General features: G+C 39.9%; 1 long non-coding RNA gene across 1 annotated transcript; it reads right to left on the bottom strand.

Moving 5' to 3' along the window:
- Positions 1-6,039: 6,039 nt before the first annotated feature.
- Positions 6,040-20,068, bottom strand: LOC117312236 (uncharacterized). Its single transcript, XR_004526498.2, has 3 exons — positions 19,557-20,068; positions 15,929-16,171; positions 6,040-13,666 (listed from the first exon to the last, which is right to left on the bottom strand). It is a non-coding gene; the product is annotated as an uncharacterized lncRNA (long non-coding RNA).
- Positions 20,069-21,684: the final 1,616 nt, after the last annotated feature.

The raw sequence follows: 21,684 nt of genomic DNA, 5'->3' as shown, positions 1-21,684 counted from the left end.
ACATTGGGCTTCATATACTTTTTGTATATTGTCTCATTTAATCCTGCAGTAGCCTTATGAGGACAATAGTATTTTCTCTATATATTTTGAATCACACAGTTAAGACTTAGAAGGGTTAAGTAACTTGTCCATAGTTCATAAGAATTCAAATGGAACACTTAGTCTACAGCCCAAGCTCTTACCTTTTCTATAGGGTCTCTCTCTTCCATTCTCCCTTCATGCCCCACCCCCCATTCTGTCTCTCCTGTAAATCAAAAAGGGATCTTAAGAACTTACTATGAAATGAACCGATTCCCTGGGTTTTGGGGTCAGGCTGTTTCAGTGAGCTGTCCTATTCGGGGGCAGGTTATTGAAACTCTCTGAGACTCAAGTTTTCTTAATCTTTATAATTGGGATACAAATAGTGCCTGTGTAAATTTTTTGGGATGGTGAAATGAAGAAAGAAACAAACGAGAGAAGAGAAGAAGAAGAAACAAAAACAGAACAACGTGGGGTTGGGGAAAGAGGTTAATTTTGCCAGGGACCTGGGATGGGGCCTGATTTTTCAGTGTGAGGTTTTTGGGAGCTTTGCACAGGAGTGATGATGGCTTTGAGAGGGACATGCCTGGCCCTCAGATTCATATATGGAATCTGTGTGTGCAACAGCCTTTGTGGTTTTTAAATTCACCATGGGAAGAGGAAGGTCAAGGCTTAGAATTCCTGAGAATTACTTAAAAATCTCTGGCTCATGACTAAGAAATATTTATGTTCTTCATAGAATATACAGTTGCTTTTCTGAGCTTCTCTTGGGGGAAAAACAGACACCATCGACTACTTTTAATTTTTTTTTCCCCTGAAAAACCAAACCAAACCAAACAAAACAATCTGAGCCAATACTTAAAGGCAAAGATTTCTGGGCTCGAATAAAATGTTCAGTTATTACAATTCTCTGAGCAACCTTGGCTGGGCTGTGTCACTTCTCTGGGCCTTTCTATCCCATCTGTACAGGAAACGGATTAACTAAGGAATTCCATGAACTCACGTGGAGCATCTGTTTCATGCCTTGCCGTGTGCTGGACACCTATCGACGGGACAGCCAAGGCCTCCCCATCCCACTCGGTGGGTGGGGGGTGAGTGTGGGGATAGGAATCACATAACTCAGTACCCATGAGTAGTGCTGCACCAGCTGGTGCATGTGCTGTGAAGAAAATAATGCCAGGCAGCAGAGGAGAGCATGATGGGGCCAGCCAGGAAGAAGGACCAGACATATCATAGAAGGCTTCCCAGAGGAGGTGGCATTTGGGCCCATATTTGCATATGGTAAAGAAAACTGTCAAGAAGCATGTTACAGGGTGGCTCTTTAGAGAGTCTCCTTAACAGAATGCTAGGGAAGGAAGTCAAGGCAGGGAGGAAATTGGGCTTTGTTGGAAAATGTGAAAGCTACAAGAAGATGCCTTTACTGGGTCTTCGTCTTCAGCTTACAAACACCTTCTGTATCCTCCACATTGTATGTCGTGTGTGTGTGTGTGTGTGTGTGTGTGTGTGTGTACTGTATTCTTTTACGAGATGATCATTCAGGCGTGGCCACAAGAAGAAACCAAGGAGATTCTCAGGAAAGATCAAAACAAAGCAAAGTTTATTATATTCACAGGTCCTGGGACAGGAGCAGGGCCATGTGGGAAAGACACCGGGGAGGTCAAGCTGCAGGAGGCAGGAAGGGGGCGGCAGCGCTCAGGCCACGGCCTTTATTGGGGTTTCCTCGGGAGAGGCAAGGCAGGGTGGATGCACAGCTTGGGATAGGCTAGTTGGAATAATTTCCATTGGCTTTAGGCTATTGGGTTGGTCCCTAGTGCTTAAGGCAGAGGAATATTTTCCCCTGGGGTGTAAGGGCCAGGGAGAGGAGATGTCGCTCTGGGTTTGTTAGTTTGCGTGTCAAAGACACGCTCCTGGCTAGGTCCTTGGTGATCCCTAAGGACCAGAGCCAGAAAGGTTTGTTTTCGAATGCGAAAACATCATTACACGCAGAAATTTCTTTTAAAAATCTACAATTCAGTATATATCCATATCCTTTACTTAACTACACAGCAGGCACATGGAACAGGCCCAAGTGCCCTAGGATTCCCCCATTGTAAGTCCCTTATGACTAGTGCTGGGGAGATAAAAAGATGCCAGCCACGTCTGCCACCCCTGCCATTCTTGCACTGATGCCAACCCCATCAGATCGCCCCACAGATGGCATCAGAGGGGAGGTGGACCCTTCTGGTCCCCATGGTCCAGTGCTCTGGGCTCACTTGGATTCTCTTGTAATCCATATTTTGTGACACTGACAAAAAATTGAAATGGACCTTGCAAATCAGAACAGAGTGGGTGTCAAAGGATTTGAGTGTAGCCTAGTCAGAGAAGTGGCAATTTTCACTGGACATTAGGAAACAAACAGGGCATGTACTTGGGTACAAAGGTGTGGGGTGAGAAAGGGGGACCGGAATAGAAAGAGCACTTAGCCCCCCAGTGGAGTGGCTACTCAAAGACGTCAGAGGGGGAATCAAGGGTGAGGGTTAGAGTCTGGGATTACAAAAATGTATTTTCAGATGAATACTGAGGATCAGTTTGCCATTCCACTTGGCCCACTTACCTTGCTGGTGTGCAGTGACCTAGCATGTGACATGAGGCAGGAAGAGGTACTTTCCCTAGTATTTGCCGTACCTGCTGCAGCAGCGTTAACTTCAAGGTGTGTCCTGTGTCCTCCCCTGCCTGGGCAGTAACGCCGGGGGCATATACAGACTGCAGAAGGGCTTCCATCAGAGAGGGGTTTACCCAGAGTACATCACTGCTTTATGTGTTTGCAAAAATCTACACAGAATACCTGAAGATTAAGAGTTTAGGACAGATGACAAAATATACTGTTTCTTAATTCACAAAGGCATCTGCTCAGTGTGAGTCACACTTGGCATCATACAGAATACCTATTTTGATGTGTATTTGTGAGCAGGATATAAGTTCAAGTGCTAACCACAGGAAAAGGACAGCAAAACAACCAAACTCATCTAGACAAAGTGACTGTCACTCATCCTATTTTTGATGTTCTTGTTCTATTTTATATTGAATTCCCTAGAGTGTAGAGTGTAATAAAAATACCAAACTACTGATACGAAGGGTGGGAGAGGGTGAGGTTAATTCAGATCAATTGAGACCAACAAGATTATTCATGGGAATCCAAGCAATGCTGTACCGTGATTTGTCAAGACCACACTGGCGAAGTCACCACTTATCTAGCCTTGATGATCTGAAGTTGGGTTTTTCTTCTAAACTGAATTTATTATTTTACTTTTTCATCTGAAGAGTGTAGTTTCAGTGACTTTTGAACGTGATGCCTTTACTTAGCTGTGTCTAAGGAGCAAGAATAAACATGGCAAAGATGATCTCGTGGTGGCGCTTTTCCCTTATTTGATATATAGGCACGAGAACTATGATCATATCACGATGCTGGTCTTATCAAGAGCGCCTTCATACGCTTCCTTTTCCCTTCCATCAGCATCTCACCCTCCTCCCATTCCCCTGAATGAGCTACGCTGACAACCTACTGTGTGAGTTTCCATGTGTTTTCCATCCTTATATAATTCAAATTTAAAATTATATAATCTCCCTATACAGGAGGGTATGTCAGTTGTGGCAGTATCAACGTTTGGGGCCAGGTAACTCTTTGTCACGGGGCTGTCTGGTCCATTGCAGGATGCTGGGCAGCGTCTCTCACGTCTACCCACTAAACACCAGTAACACTCTCCCCCCAGATGTGACAGTCAAAAAATATCCCCAGGTGTGGCCAAATGTCCCACAGCGAGCAAAATTCCTCTTGGCTGTAAACCATTGATATGAAGTCTATTTATACAACTTATTTTTTCATAAAAGGAATCATTTTGCACACTTTTTGGCATCCTGCTTTTCCCAATCAAAAATCATTGACAAATTTCTCACAAGTCAACTGTTACAATGCTATTTAATTATTTCTTTTCCTTTTTTTTTGTTGTTCAAACATAGTTGATTTGCTTTAAACCAATAATAGCCTTTCCAAAATTTCCCTTATTTAATTATTTCTAATGATTGCTTAATATTCTGTGGAGGCATATAGCATTGTCCCATAGGCCTACTCCACCATTCTTTTATCAATGATTAGCAACATGGTTTTCAGGTCTTGGCCTCCTAAAAGCAGTGCTTCAATGAACACTGATATATGTGTTTTTACAGATTCCCAGAAATGGAATTGTGGCACATATATTTTTAATTGTAATAGATACTGCCAGAATGCCTGATGATGGCATTTGGAGAAAACTTTAAAAACTACAGATTATATAAGACTGATATTATTCTAAAACTTTAATAGACAAGTCTAGATAGAAATGATTATTTCAATGATTATTTTTAGCCTGAAAAGAAATGTGGGTAAATTGTAAAATTTCCTTTTTATAGCTCTAAGAATTACAACTCTTTGTTCAGGAGGAAGTTCAGATGACCAGTTATTGGGTCTTTCAAATGTCTTGTTTGTCAAAGTTCTGAGTGAAGACATCAATTACAATGAACAAAACATGAAAGAGAACTTGTATGCCCAGAGTGCTACTTTTTCCATAATCAGTATAACCCATGGTAAGTATTTCAAGTCCATCCATGAAAATGCAATAAGGGGACTAAAGTTGAATTAGGTAATATAATAATAAAATATACCTTGTGAGTTTCTTTAGTATTAATGGTTACCCGAAACTGCAACTAACCTCATTAATCGAGTCAGCATTGTCTCAGTAATTAAATGATTGATAAAAGTAGTTCTCTGTTTGATACGTTGGACATTTTAATATACTATTTTATTCCCAAGTCAAAAGGTCAGGAGAGCTTTTGAGCAACATTATTTGATTTGTTCCACATTTCTCTCCCCCATCCCCCCTGCCTCCTTTAGAGAGTTATCTGGTCAAAGAAAAAAGCTAAACCTGGCTTCTGAATTCCAAGATCACACCGCCTAATGGTAAGGAAATTAGAAGTTGTTTTTTGGTGAACTTGACGGACTCAGCAATCTAACAGTGGAGAAGTATTTCTGATGGGTGTTGTGCTGTAAGCAGGTATTATCTTCTGTAAGTGGACACTGCTGGGTTCTTTCCTGTATTGGTTAGTGTATCGGGGGAAGGATAGGACTAATTTAAAATTAAGCATAGTGTTTCTTTCCTCTTTATAAGGTTTACTTTAAAAAGTAGACAAGTAATGCATCTGTTTTGCAAACTTTAAGCTTTGTGGTGAACTTCTTGGTTACAGTGCATCAAAAGTGATGTACTAGAAGCTGTTGGGAGAAGGCGTGTGAACTCTGGAGGTCCAAGTCTGCTGAACTTTGGCCTTTGCCTGAAGCATTTTGATATTATAGGAAGGTCCTGTTCTGTCAGCTTTGCTTTTGTGATGTACTTGGACTTCTTGGATTCCTCCTTTCTTTTAGATTTAGATCATTTCTCTTAATAAGTAAGATTCTCTTTATGTCACTTCAACTTTTGTTATATGCCAACCTGCAATGAAGTAATTGCATTTGTTGTATTTTTGTGTGATCTCTGGCATGATATTTGTAAGTAGTTTTAATTTAAAATAAGTACGTCACAAAATTATGAAATATTTAGGGAAAAGACACTTTAAAAACTATCACCCAATTATTTAGAAATGGCAAATATTATTGTTTTGCTACCCATTTCATATGGTTTCTTTTCATATTATACATACAGTTTGAAATTCTGACTTTAAATAACTTACCTTTAATGTGTAATACATGCAAAAATTTTTATAAAACTTAAAAGTGACTAAATGAAATGTATAAATCTCTTCCTCCCTCCTTTGCCCCATGACAAATAATTCTCTTTCACAGAGACATCTGATATTTCTGGTTTTCTAATTTACTGCACCTTTCAGATACTTTCACTCTTTATAATCTCTTTCTCTATTAAGCAACATTTTAATGAACATTCTTACGCATATGTTGTTTCTCATATGTGTGAGTATTTGGATTGAAAGGAAAGGCTACCACTCAATATATGCAGCAATAAACAGTTTATTTCTTGTTAAACAAGGGAAAAGAGTGCTATGGGACTCAGTTCTATCAGAACAAAGCAAAAGCTGATCTTACATAGGGTTTGGGAAGCACTGAGTCCAGGGATTGACAGACTTCCAGAAGCAAGAGCTTAAGGATGTGTTGACCTTCAGCTGCGGAACCTTGGCATTTGGCATGTGCCTTTAAGAAGTGCAGTTACTAAATTGAATTTTCGCTGATTGAAATGGCTTTGAACAAAGTTGTAGTGGTGACTTGTTTATGTCTTAGGACTATGGCCAAAGAACAGTCATCTTTTTCCTTTCTTGAATTTAGAGTATAGAAACTTTAAATTGCCACCTTCATGAGAAATTCATGGGAATGGAATTGCTGGGTCAAACAGTACTTGCATAGTGTATTTTGATCTACTTCCGAGAGATTTCCCAACTTATACTCCAACCAGCGATGAATATGTCATTATCCCATAACATGGTGTGTCATCGTTTTTGGTCTTTGTTAACCTGATAGGTAAAACACAGTACTGTATCTTCTTAAAGTTTGAACTTGTCTGTTTCTTAGTATAAGTGAAGTTGAGACACTTTCTGCACAATTAAAAGCCATCATATTTATTTTCTATAATTTTTTTGCTAACGTCTGCCCATTTTCAACAGAGTTTTTTTAAATATTGATTTTAAAGGACTCATATATCAATTAGCCCTTTACATTAAGAGCTGTAAATATTTTCTCTATATACTGTCTTTTGACTTTGTTTATAATGTTTGTTCAGGGTGGAAGGGCATATAAAAGCATATTTTTACATAGTTGGATTGATCAATTTTTTTATTGTCTTCCAGGTTTTATGTTATAGTTGGAAAGAATTTTTTATTTTGAGGATATAATATTTATCTATGCTTTGTCCTAGTGCTTTTACAGTATAATTTTCTATCATTCTTCTGGACTTTATATTGGTATAAGTATGAGGGAGGATTACACTTTTTCAGGTAGCTTCTTAGTTGTCTCAACACTATTGGTTAGATAATACCTTATTTTTCCATTAATCTGAATTGTCATCTTTGCCTCAAACTAAATTTCCATAAATATGTTAATTTATTTAGGACTTTTCTCCTCTGATCCATTGATTTGTATGTTGACTTTTTCACTTAACATGATGCCATGTGCCTCTTTCTGTTTGTTAATCAGGCTTCTTGCTTAACACTGTGGTATTTACATCAAGTGAACATCCTGTAATCTACTCAACAACTCTCCTTCTTGTTGCCCAACATTTAATATTGGGGGAATTTTGTTATGAACCAACAAATTGATTTCCAAAACTTTACCTCTATTTATTCCATAAATAACCAGTTGTGAAGGCTACTCTCTTAACCTGGCATTATCTGGCCACTATACCTGCTGATGGACATTTCAAGAGTCCAGCATCCTGTCTTCCACATCCCAGGTGAACATTTTCTCATCTAAACAAGACTTAGCCCTCTAAGTGAGTTGGTAAGAAAAGGCTGACAAAAAATCCTTCAACAACCAAGCATCTGCCATGAAATGGAAAAGAAAAATCTGTTGGATCTTTACACTTTTCTTTTGAATTAGGACATCTAAAACTTAAAGAGAAATGTTATACTCAGTTCCAAGCACTGGTTGAAAGTAGCTGGCTATATGACTATTTTCTTAAGAATGTACTTGCACTAAAATCAATTTTTTGTGCGGATGATTCAGATACATTGGTTGAGCCATCATGGTGCCAAATTTGTAAGTGTGCAGGTGTGTATAAAAATAGGTGGGATGTGAATGTGTGTGTGTGTTGTATTACCTAGAGGACAACACTGACATGTATGTGCTTCCTAGAGCTGTTCTAATTTTTATTCATCATACAAGAGATTCTACTGATTTATATTAAGAGAGAGAAGGCTGTTATTAGCTATTCCTTTCCATAGCCACTGAAATGAAGTTCCAACTCAGAAACAGATTCCTTTTTCCTGGACTTAAGTTTGTTTCACTGGTTATGGATGGATACATCTGGAGCCAGACAGATTGACAACTTCTTCTCTATCTGTACATATCTTAGAGGAAAGCTTCCTCTATAGGCATTAACTAGTGTCTCTATTTGTTACTTAAGTGAAATTTGGGTTCCATTTATGAGTCCCCAAATCCTCACTTGTTGTAAGTCATTCGTCTTCGTACACTGGGATAGATACGAGCTCCTGGCCACAGATAGTCAGTTACTCACCCAAGGTCGTATGGCAAGTCACTGCTGGGGAAAAGAAGTGATGGGTCAGTAAGATAATATCACCACTCTAAAGAAATGTCTTGTGTTGGTGAGGTAATGGTTATGAATTGTCGCATGGACTCAGTGGACTCCAGAGAGTACAATTGTATATGACTGTTTAAATTACTTCTCATCCTAAAATTTTTAAAAAAGTAGAGAATAGAGAATAATGAATGACTGGTTAGATAGAGGTCTCCCATTTTGTTTCTGCCTCAGGCCAGTATCAACATTTTGGCTAAATTCAGAAAAAATGCAGTGCTTTCTTCACTCCCGTGAATATGCTATATTCTTCTTCCAAAGGGTTGATAGATGAAGAAGAGAAATAGAGGATGTGGTGATCCAGCAACTATTTGTTGACTCTATGTGGGAGTTTTCTAGTTATCACAGCCAATCTTTGTGATTTTAGACCACCATTTCTAGGATAGTCAATGATATCTCAAACTGGAGAATTGCCTTAAATTTCATGAGATGAGATGTCCGTAAAACTTGTTTCAGGGAAATAAAATGTAATGGTGATCAAATAAAGGTTTTTTTTTTTTTTTTTTTTTTTAGGGAAAAAGGAGGGCACAAAGCCGATGGTAAATAGAGTTACTGGAAAACCCCACCATTTTGCTCCATCACAGAGAAGATCCCAACTGTCCTGAGATCCTATAGGTTCCAACTTCTGAGGGTGGGATATGAAGCCAGATTGTGTCTGGAAGCTGCCATCTGGAACTACGTTAACAAAGTCTAGGTGGGAGCTTGTCCTTTTAGGGACTCTGGGATAAACATTAGATTCCCCATAAAAGAGTTAGAAATACAGGTGTCATTCAGGAACCAGGCTGATCAAGTTCTCCACTTCAGTGCTTTCTCAATATTTTCTAAGAACGCCAATTCTGAGCCTCATAACCAGAGTCTGATTCAATAATTCTGGGGTGAGGTTTGCTAATATCTATTTTAACAAGGGCCTCAGCTGATTCCAGGTAAGGCTAAAGTTCTGGTGCTCTTTGGCGTAAATGTGATCACAGTACAATAATATGATAATATGACCTGATTAGTGACAATAAGTGATTCATTTTCAGGTGATGATTTGAATTTTGTCAAGTTCACACATTACAGATTTATACATCCATTCACTTCTATGTGCATATAAATACAAGTAAACAAATGACAAATGTATAATATGTTATCTGTGAGCTAGGGAATTTATTTGGTATGCTATATTTAAGGGAAAAAAAATCAAGTTCTTGAAATTTGATAAGAGTCCATTTAAAATTCCTAGTTTTCCTATAGACATTGGAGGGGGCTACTGAATAGTCCACCTTAAGACCGAAAAGGGCAAAAGTACAGAACGAAGGCCAAACAATGATTTCATTATACAAACGAAATGGGAAAACAGTGAAATTCTATCCATCCCTCAGGACTGACTCCATTTAGAGGTTAGAAGAGTGGCCTGGAGTGATCTCACACTTATGGGCTCTATAGCCATCACTTCCGAGCAATTGTAGAGGGTTATGACTAAGGATGAAAGAATCATCACATAAAGTTTTGAGCTTTAACTACTCTCCTGTTGGGTATATAAGAGATAAAATAATCATTCCAGATGGCCCATCCCCTGGTGAATAGTGAACAAGGGGTAGCTAAGTAGGTGAGTGCAATCAGCAGAGAAAACAAAATAAGAATGTTAGTAATGAGTTTCAGTTCAGTTTTAGGGACCAACTGTTAAGTACATTAGGTGATGTCACAGATATTCTGTGATGAAGATGTCAGAAGGAGCTGGCTCAGGAAGGTTCTAAATGCACTAAAGAAGGATTCCTTCCATGTTCGTCACGGTCCATTGCAGTTTACAGGTTTTTCCACATTAAAACAGGTTTCATGTTATCCAGATTACAGATGAGGAAACTGAGTCTCATCGGGATGAAAGGACATCCAACTTTTTATTGTCAGAGCCTCTCATTCAGCATCTCACTCATACACTTCAGCTCAGCTCCTGTTTATGGAGGACCAACCCTAAGTAAGGCACAGTGTTGGGTTTCAAGGCAAGTGGATGACCTCTGACAGTAAAAATGGTTGCAGGAACCCCTTACCATGCCTTGATCGTTCTTTAGTCTTCAGCAAGTCTGTGATGAATTCAGTGGAAAGACTTTGAAAATTGCTTAAAATTTTAATCATTAATATTGTCACAGCATTAAGTTAGACAGATACCTGCGAAAGTGAACATTTTTTTTTAAAGCAGGGAACTCCCCATTATGTTGATTCACTTTACAGGATGGCCACCTACAACCAATGTAATAGAATTCTGCCAACAAACCATTGTTCAATGCACAATAGATGCTAATTACTCAGGGAGATACACTTTTTCAACAAAGAATGGCACATTTTAATTGCCTTTTAGTAAGATGCTTTGTCTCCCCCCTCTCAGCTTTTTACATCCTTTATATTTTCTTCAAAAATCATCGTGCTTACTCAGTTTGCTAATTTGTCAGAATAAGATTTTATACAATTTTACTTACATATTTGGTCATGTCCATTTTTTATTTCTAATTTTATATATTTATATTTTCTGTTTTCTATTTCCCTAGACCTGTAAACCGTTCGATGGGTAATTTTTTTTCTTCACAAAACCAGATCTTAGAAGTGTTTATTCTAGTATTTATATGTTTTCTAATTCATTAATTTCTGCTGTTATTTTTTTGCTCCTTTTGTTTTATTTAAGTCTTTTTTTTGTATTTCCATTTTTTAACTGAACAAGTAATTTTCATTCTTTCTGGTTTCCTAATAAAAGACTAACATGTTATGAATCTGCTTTAGTGTATAACTTTGCCAGCATTCCAGATATTTTGACAGATTCTGTTTTCACTCTCATTATTTTCTAAATAATCCTTAATGATGAGTTTGATTTTCACTGCAATCATTTTTGGTGCGAGAATCTGGACCTGTGTGTTTTTGAGTTTATGAGCATATATAGCATAATGTATAAGTACTACTTTGAAAATTCATTGTAAACTTATAGGAAATATATTTTCCTGTTCTTCTTAATACACAGCTTTTGCTGTAAACCAAATAAATCAATCATATTGTTATTTGAACCTCTTTCTCTCTTCCCCCCTTTTTCCCATGGGGCATCTATATTTGTGTATATTTGTAAGAGATGGAGGAAAGTGTAGTAAAGTCTTTAACTAACCCTGTGTTTCTGTTAACTTCTCTTTGTGCCTCTGATAGTGTGTGATTGCTGTATTTTAAAGAATATTATTTGGAGCATAAAACTATATGGCTTTTATGCTTTTTGTCTGGATTTTATTATTATTACCAAAATAATGTAACTATTCCAAGAAATAACTTTTTCTTTTAATTCTTTATTGCCTGAAAAGAATATGGCAACCCCTGTTTTCTTTCTTTATATTCATTTTAATTTTTTTTGACATTAGCTGCTGTATCTTTGCCTAATCATTTAATAATACTCACCTCTCAGTTTTTTTAAAGTGTTAAAGCTTTTAGATAACATTAGGTTGAATTTGATTTGTTCACTATTTGAGGGAAGGTATTTTTTACTATGGTGGTTTAGGTGAAGAGTGTATGTTATTATTACTGACGTAATTGTGCTTATTGTCTTTATCTTGTTTTATGCTTATTTTATTTATTTATTTTTTTTTCTTTTTTTTTTTTTTTTTTTGCGGTACGCGGGCCTCTCACTGTTGTGGCCTCTCCCATTGCGGAGCACAGGCTCCGGACGCGCAGGCTCAGCGGCCATGGCTCACGGGCCCAGCCGCTCCGTGGCATGTGGGATCTTCCCAGACCAGGGGACGAACCCGTGTCCCCTGCATCGGCAGGCGGACTCTCAACCACTGCGCCACCAGGGAAGCCCTATGCTTATTTTAAAAATAAGTCTTCCTGTGTTTTCCCTAGCAAGTTTTTTTTTTAATATAGGTATGTGTTCTTTGCTTTTTTTCCTCTAGTGATTCTGTTTTAAATTCTACTAATAATTTTCCTTAAGTTGTTTAAATGCTCATATCAATATTTCTGAAACTATCAACATAAAAAATGAAGCACTATTTACTCATTAGTTTCTATGTATCAATAAAATGAGGATATAAGTAGTCTTTTGTTCCCACATTTTATCCAGACCCACTACCCAGTTTTTCTTAGTGTCATCTGTGATATTAGAGTTGGTTATTATTTTTAATGAGTTTTATTAAATTGTTACAATGTTTTCCTCTCATTAAGTTGAAGTATATCCTCAACAGATATATTCAGGGAGAGTTGTGTGGTTTTTGAAAACATCATTCAGGTACCTCATGTACAAATGGCAACTTCTGGGGCCATAGGATCTTGGATAACATCTTTTTCCTTCAGAACTTGATGGATGCAGCTGCTTCCCACTAGCTATCTATTTTCCATTTGGTAGTGTATATATGTCCATGCCACTCTCTCACTTCGTCCCAGCTTACCCACAGGGAGATCAGCTTGGTGCTTTGTGACCACCTAGAAGGGTGAGATAGGGATGGTGGGAGGGAGATGCAAGAGGGAAGACATATGGGGATATAGGCATATGTATAGCTGATTCACTTTGTTATACAGCAGAAACTAACACACCATTGTAAAGCAATTATACTCCAATAAAGATGTTAAAAAAAAAAACTTGATGGATACGGTTTCGTTGTATGAAGGCCTTTGAAGATACAGGGGAGAAATCCAAAGCACTTTTCTATACATGACAGAATGTTTATTAAATATTCTGAATTCTGATCAAACTCATTTTCTACCCTAGAAATTTTTTTTAAGTACTGGTCTTTTCTATTGATTTTGCCTGAAATGTACATGTTTTGATTAGCCATGCCAGGCCTTGCTGCAGATCAACCCACTCTGTGGAATTAAGGGGGAGTCACCACTTTTGCAGCATAATTCTTAAGGTCTTCAGGAAGGTAGGATGGGGTGGAAGAGACACCAGTTCACTCGGAGCCGGACATCAGAATCCAATTTTGGATTTGTCACTAAATGCCGTGTGAGCCACTGGACCCCAGCTGCTCATCTGTGAAATGGGGGTGTTGGAGAAGTTTCCCAAATTCCAGAACTGATGAAGGCATTCAACACAAAGAGGTAAACTTATTTGCTGTATTAGCATTGAAATCACTCTTTAAAATTGAGCTTACTGTTTTGAGTGAAAAAGAAAAGTTGTAGAACTAAATAGGTACTTTACATATTGTGGCAGGCAAGGTAATGTCTCCCTGAAGATGTCCACAGCCTAATCCCCACCTGTGAGTATATTACCTTACATGGCGATGGAGGATGAAGGTTGCAGGTGGAGTTAAAGGTGATGAACAGCTGACCTTGATGGGGGGATTATCCTGGGTTATCCTGGTGGGTCCAGTGTAATCAGAAGGGTCCTTAACAGTGGAAGAAAAAGGCAGAAGAGGAGGTCAGACTGATGAGATGTGAGGGATGTGAGAAGTACTCGACCAATTACTGGCTTTTAAGATTGAGGAAGGGGCCACAAGCCAAGGAAATGTTAGCAGCTTCTAGAAGATGGAGAAGTCAAGGAAACACATTCTCCTCTAGCACCTTCAGAAAGTAACACAACCCTGCCAGAAGCCTGTCTTTAACCCAGAGAGACCCACTGCAGACTTCCCACCTTCAGAATTGTAAGATAATAAATTTGTATGGTTTTAAGCCACTACATTTGTGGTCATTTGTTATAAAAACAATCAGAAACTAATACACATATATTATTTTTTTTATCCTCACAACAGCCCTTTGGTATACATAGGTGGTGTTACCTCACTTTGAAGATGAAAAAAAAATGGAGAATTGGAAAGTTTAAGCAACTTTTTCAAGATTTCCCAGATGAGGCAGGATTCATTCAGGAATTAACCACAGAATCAACCCATTCTAAAACCCACCATAGTGTTTCTACACTATTTTCTAGGAAATTATTTGGGGGGAAAAAAAAAAGATTTAGCAAGAACATCCCCTTGTAGTCTCCTGTAAAGGTACATCTTCCAATATACCTAATTCAGCGTGTAATGCTCTGGTTGTCCTTAAGCACGAGAATGCTTACAATGCCTGGGATTTCAACTTCTGATTTAATTTCATTTTGCCATCATGCCTCATTTCATAGAAACACAATTTTCTATGTATCAGAGGATTACCCTGGAGCTTTGTCATGAACATCAGATGGCATTGGTAAGGTTAACTCCGACATCGGTCTCCAGATGAAACTGAGGCCCTTTCCTTAACGTAAAGTACCAAGGACGGTCTTGCAAAATGGAGCAAGCTGGTTTCAGAATTCACAGAGTGTCCATCAGGCCAGGTAACACAGGACCGGGGAGGGCTGCCTACCCGGCTCAACTTCAATATCCCGTCTTTAAAGACAGGGTTGTTCTGGTTTTCAGATTGGATTTTGCGTGTAAAGGCATCGCGGGCTCCGTATGAGTACCAGCACCCACGGCCTCCTTCACTCATCCGACTTGGAGTCACTTTGGCAGCACGCGGTAGGGCTGCTGTCTCTTGGAAATGGGAAGGCTGAGGGTACATTGGGAATCAATGAAGGAAAGAGGAATACAAGACCCCAGGAGAGGCGCCAGCATGGTGAGCAAAAAGAAAAGCCTTTAGCAAGTGGGAGGGTGCTTGTTCACCAAGACCTCAGGTCACGGGGATGTGAGCTGTCTCTGGTGGGATCTTGACCTGTATATTAAATGCTTGGTGACTTAGAACTAGCAAACATATCACAATCTATATATTGAGTTTCTGGAGAAGAAAGTCAGGGCTGTACTCTATACAGTATAAGAATACTGTACTCTATACAGTATAAGAATACTCTTCTGGTAGAGTAGACAGTGTCTACTCTACCAGAAGGGAAGGTCATGCTATTTTACGTTTTTAAAGATTCATAATGACTATTAGGGAAGAAATTGATTCCAGAAAATGTTAAATGGTGGTGTTTTTGCAACATTTCCATTTTTACTGGTGCACTGTTGACATCAAAAAGCCCTGGGGGTGGCTTCTGCATTCCCATAAGGGTATTTCAAAGCTTTAGAAAAACAGGAAGGGGTCCTCATTCACCCCAGTGCCAGCAGTGATGGAGAGAACAGGGGCTCCAACTATGAAATGGTTTCCATCCTTGCTGAGTCTATAATCTTATTTTATCAAGGTGACCATCAATTCTCTGATTCTCAGGACTTGAGAGAGAGGCATCCTTGTACTGGGGTCAAGTTAGGGGTTAGAGATTTATGGAGTCCAAGTCCTAGGTCCTAGGCCTGGCTCTGCTGGTAGCCAGCTGTGTGGACACATTAACCTCTGCACAGGGAACTCTACTCAATACTCTGTAATAACCTATATGGGAAAAGAATCTGAAAAGAATGGATATATGTATATGTATAACTGAATCACTTTGCAGTACACCTGATACTAAAATGACATTGTAAATCAACTATACTCCAAAATAAAATAAAAATTAAATTAAATTGAAAAAAAAAAGTGAGAATGGTCAACTAAATGAGCCCTAATGCCTCATTCGTTACAGAAAAAGAAATACATTTGTGATATGATTATAAACAAACAGTGGATAATAGACATCTAAATGGTAAAGTATTGACAGCAATTAGTAATAATTTTATAATAATAATAGCTAACATTTTCTAAGCACTTACCATGTGCCAGGTTCACTAGATGCTTGAATTCCCACAACCACACTGTGATGATGGTCATAGTTTCTCCATCTTACAGGTGAGGAGACTAGGGCTTGAGAGGCAGGTCACATAACGAGCTCCTGGCAGAGCCTGGTTTCAGACTGTGGTCTTTTGGGACCCCGTGTCAGTGCATTCAATTGCTCTGCTTTGCTGTCCTCAGTGAATATGAACAATTTGAGGTAGAGGGCATGGACAACTAGGTTCCTAGGATAGAAATCGACAGTTCAAGAGCAAACCAGGATGAATCCTTAAAGAAGGAAGGCCCCGAATTACAGGGCTCAGTGAATCTGAATTAAAGGACAACTTAGGGTAGGGGTGGGACTGAGGAGAGAAGGACAAATGTCCCTGCTGACATTCTTCATTAGTGCGACACCAGGCAGCGAGACCCCTGGTCACGTGCACACCTGTGCTTTAGATTTACGTGTATTATCTTAGTATGAACAAAATTTACAATTTTACCGCAGTTTTCACGATGGCCATACTACATATAGTGAAATGTATGAAAACGTTTCATTGGGATTTGATACTTTTTTTACATGTCTATAATAAGAGATGGAGAAAAATCACATACACTCACTTTCTCAGAGTGCCCACTGCAGGCAATGAGGGATGGATGTTACAGGTGGGAGTCAGAGTCCCCTTCACAGTTTCAAAGGCTTTTAAGTTCTTTATTTGTAAATAACATTAAATGAAAAGTTCAATTCTATGTCCTTCAGTACAGAAAAGAGGAATTCATTATAAAGGCAAGGGAGGAAAATATTCTTCCTTTACAGGCATATAGTTCTCTTCTTCAACCTTCCTCCACTCATGCTTTAGTTTAGAATTTTCTCTTGTAAAATGTTCTTGTTTCTCAGATCTGAGACACTCAGTAGTGGGCATGTCCAGTTATTCAACTGGGAACATTTATATAAACTCCTCATTTTAAAATAAAGTAATAAGATTGAGTAAAATCAGCACTGGCTTCACATAGCCTCCTTATTTACATTAATCCAATCAAGGAAGCTCTAACCTTTAGCTACTATATTTCAGAAGCGTGACTTTCTAAGTGGTGGTCAGAGGCGGCAGGACGCTGATGCCCAGAAGGGAAAACCACTGTTACTTTTTGGGTCCATGGTCATAGGATTTGCCCCTTATTTTATTTGATATTTTTGATGAACACATTTATATGTTCACCACATTTTTGACGTGGAGACTGGGACTTATATTTAAATCATGAAGACCTTAGTTTAAAGGCAATAGGAAAATAACTTTTTTTTTTTTTTGCATATTTAACATTATAAACCTGTGGACAAAAATTAGAGAAAAAATCCTTCACTGTAAAAGTGGAATCCTAGTTTTTTGATATTAGTAGGATAGGACCAACACTGTGATAGGCTGTGTTGGATTTTGCATAGCGCCATAATTTACACTAGATTCAATTTCACCGCCAGCTCATTCATTTCATGGGATACTGAACTATCCTGTCACTTATGCGAAAGACAAAGCACTGCTTTAATATAACAGAGTTCAGGTCAGTCAGGTTTCATCTCCAGCCTTTGGTGAATTTCCAAAGGAAGGACAGTGGCTAGGCTGCAACCCATACCCTCGTTCCATGATGAGAGAATGGGCTGGGACCTCAGTCTTTTCCATATGGCCTGGGTCGCACCCTGAGAAAGGCTCATTCTCCAAGTGGTCAAAAAAGGGAACTTGTGTCTCCTTTTTGGCATGTAAGCTCCTCAATTCTGAGGTAGTTGAGGCACTATTAAAGAGAATTTAGTGAGAATTTTGAAATGGACACACAGTGAGCATTTCCAGCTCAAAGTAGGATAACAAGTGGTGCACATGTGAGTATGAAAACAAATGGCTATTGTTATAGGCTGCATTATGTCCCCTCAAAGGACATTGAAGTCCTAGCCCCCTGTACCTATGATGTGACCTTACTTGGCAACAGGGTCCTTGCAGATGATCAAGTTAGGATGAGGTCATTAGGGTGGGTCCTGATCCAATATAGCTGTTGTCCTTATAAAAAAGAGGGACATTTGGGCGCAGAGAGAGAAAACAAACACAGAGAGAAAAAAATGTGAAGACACAGGAGACATGCTATCTACAAGTCAAGGAAAGCCCGAAACTGCCAGAAACCAGGAGAAAGTTCTGGAACAGAGTCTCCCTCTCAGCCCTCAGATGGAACCCACCCTGCTGATGCCTTGACCTCAGACCTCTGGCCTCGAGAACCATGAGACGGAACATTTCTGTTGTTTCAGGTCCCCGGTGTGCAGTACTTGTTACAGCAGCCCCAGCAAACTAATACAGCTGTTTTATTCCCAGTTCAACCATTTGCCTTGAACATTTTAACAATGGTAATTATCAGTAAGTTTTCAAGCCAGACAATTGAGGCCCTGTGTCAGCAGTCACTCTGGGGGGATAGGACCAGACAGCATTGCTGAGTTACTCTTAAACCAAAATACTAAGAATTCTACAGGCGAGTTCTTACAGAGGTCAACGTCCTTAAGGCTGCTCATGCAAACGCTGATAGAGATTGGAACTGAGGCTTGGTTTCTTTCATCTTTTCTCACACTTCATTCCATTATAGACTATGGTTTCCCCTACATGCTTCATTACGAAATTAACCAGCACTCCCGCTGACCCACAAACCCATGCTATAACTTTGACCTTCCTATCTCTAATTTTCCAATAGTATTATACATTATGTATTAGACTCAACAAAGAATTTTACCTTGTGGTCTACTTAACAAAAGAACAAGATGCTATGTTTAATTATGCTCTGTCTAGACAGGTTTCTCTTTCAAAATAACTTCATTGAAGCTTATGGAAAAGTCTGCTTTGCTAAGCAGATAGGTTCCAACCAGCGCCTCCCACCTTGAGAGAGTTTCCGAGTCTGGATTTCAAAGTTGACATGTGTGCTCATGGGAACTGGAGAGGAAATCACTCAGCTTCTTTGGTGGTTTGCTGAGGCCCTGGCTGTTTTCCATGGGAGCTAATCAAACACCTGAAATTAAAGGGAAGGATGAAAGAAGGCACAAAGAAAGAAAAAGGGACAGAAGGACAAGAGGGAAGAAGAGAGAAAGAATGAACATTTGAGGGCTTCCCTGGTGGCACAGTGGTTGAGAGTCCGCCTGCCGATGCAGGGGACACAGGTTTGTGCCCCGGTCCGCGAAGATCCCACATGCCGCAGAGCGGCTGGGCCCGTGAGCCATGGCCGCTGAGCCTGCGCTTCCGGAGCCCGTGCTCCGCAGTGGGAGAGGCCGCAGCAGTGAGAGGCCCGTGTACCGCAAAAAAAAAAAAAAAAAAAAAAGAACATTTGAAAGGGAGAGAAGGAGGGGAAAAAAGAGAGAAAAAGAAAAATAGCCAAGAGTTAAATTCCAGAGGACACACCACAGTTTTTGTCTTTTTTTTTTTCATACGTGTAATAGAGCCGTGATATCTATCTTAGACCACGCTAAACCCATTCTCTTTACTGTGAGACTAGGATGATACACCACTGTGGATACTCCAGTTTTAAAAGTGTGATGAGACCTGATATAATACGGCATTAAACACATCTCCTATTGATTCTTTCTAACCTTGCAAAACGAGCTGGGCGGTTAAGTACCTTTTATTCCAGCCTGGCTGATTGGACCACAGATGTTGACTGCAGGGCTGAATTTCCTTGGAGGTCAGCAGAGAGAGTGAGTGGGAGGTGACCGAGGGAACATCTTCTGGTCTGGGGACTATTTACCCTTGTTGCCCTCAAATACGGTTTGAGGACACATGTCTGGACAAGTCTGAATCATGGGGAAATTAAATCAAGCTTCACTACCTCGCGACCAGCCACACGGATGTGTGTGGATCATTAAAACAAGGAGTCTGTTATAGAAGAAGAACGTAATTCATGGTTTGGAAGGCTAAAGTTCTCTCTTATTCTCAAAGCTTCTTTTCTTTAAGTTATGATTTTGATTCAAATTAAAAAATCAAAATAACACTGTAATTTCATCTACTCATCTCGGAGGTCTGCGCTAACACTTTTGTTTTTATGGTCCAGTTCTTTCCGTGTGCTGGCGTGGACGTGCAGCAGGTGGGCACAGAGATGCTTGCCACTTCTGTGAATGGCATCGGTGCTGTCTGCCGATTCCACAGGACAGGAAGCAGCTGCTGACGTCAGTCACTTGGATTGAAACCCCCGTTGACCATGCGCAAGACCTCAGACTAGTGTTTCAGGGACGTTATTTTTTCATCTGGAAAATGGGGTGATAATACCTGGGGTAAGAATTAGCAGTTAAAATGTATAGCATATAATATATCCTCACTAAAAGGTGGCTTTTATTTTTCCCTGGGAAAAATATTACTATTATTTTTATTATTGCTAATACTATAATAATTTTCATTTTCACCTGCTAGTCTGGATGGTTTCCCCATTTCTAGAGAACTATCTGGAATTGCAACTGAGATCAGAATTCACGTCAGAAGAGGCAGGAGAAGGCTGTTCCCTACTCTGGGGGGTTGGGAGAGTGCTGGAAAGAAGTTCCTCAAGTACCTCCTAGGCATGCTGGTTTCTTGGCCCCTGGAATCCTTCCTACCATCTTTTAGGTTAGCGCTGGAGTGACCTGCTTCACTCTGGGGCGGAAGCTGGGGAAGATGGTTAAGACCACCAGACTGTAAAATGTGAGACAGTATAGGGCATGTCTGTCTTATATGTGTTGCTCACGCAGGACCTGGTGTATGCATGGAATGAATGAATGAGGGTCAAGGTTATCGTCATCATCATTTTTCCTCTCAAACATGCTTAGGCTAAGGCTTTGCACAGCAAGTGATCTGTAACTGCTGGCTGCATGTATTTAAGTTGAATGGAAAATGTTTGCACTGGAATGGAAAGTAGAATTCATAAGAACTTGGTTGATGAGAGTTGGAAAGTCGAAGGGGGATTGGGGAAGAAAATAGAGAGATGCCTAGAACACAGGGGACCTTTTGGGTGGACACTTTGGGAAAGGCATCTGGGCCAGCCACACAGGAAACTGGAATGTGTGCCCCCTGCAGTACTTGGAAAGCCCCCGCACACATAAAAATTTTCACATCAATAAAAGCTGTCTGCCTTTTCTCCTGTTAATCTATTTTTGGTCAGTTTAATTTGCTGTTCTAGGTATGGAACCTAAGAGGGTAGAGGAAAAGGTTCTTCTCCCCTACAATCCCATATGCATATAAAATTTAACATGAGGTGGGAGATGTTACCCACTATAAGGTCTGGAGTATAGAGAATACACCAGGAAGAAAGAGGAGAAGGGTGGGGTGCTGTCTCAAGAGGAAGGTGGTAGCTGCAAGCAACTTGGAATCTGCAAAAGAGTGGGTGTGGTACGGATGAATGGTGCACAGTTGTGTAGGTGGGATGTGTGTGTGTGGTGCAGATGGACAGTACATATGCGCGAGTGTGTGTGTGTGAGTGCCTGTCTCACTCCTGTCTCAACAGGGGTTACAGATGCGTGGGTGTGTGTGCACATTGTGATGCAGATGTGTGTGCACACAAGGGTCTGTGCATGTAAGTATGTGGTGAAGGTGTGTGGTGTGTGTGTGTCTGTTGGGTAGTGCAGGGGTTAGTGTGTCTGGGGCACATATACACAGATTGTGTGTGTGTGTGTGTGTGTGTGTGTGTGTGTGTGTGTGGTGGGTGTGCATGTGGTGCCTGTGGAAGTGCAAGTGTGTGGTGCAGGTATGTGGTGTGCAGGTGTGTGCAGGCATGTCTCGTTTAG

Source organism: Tursiops truncatus, chromosome 4, assembly GCF_011762595.2.
Source record: "Tursiops truncatus isolate mTurTru1 chromosome 4, mTurTru1.mat.Y, whole genome shotgun sequence".
NCBI classification, from domain to species: domain Eukaryota; kingdom Metazoa; phylum Chordata; class Mammalia; order Artiodactyla; family Delphinidae; genus Tursiops; species Tursiops truncatus.
This window is presented reverse-complemented; position numbering and strand designations above follow the sequence as displayed.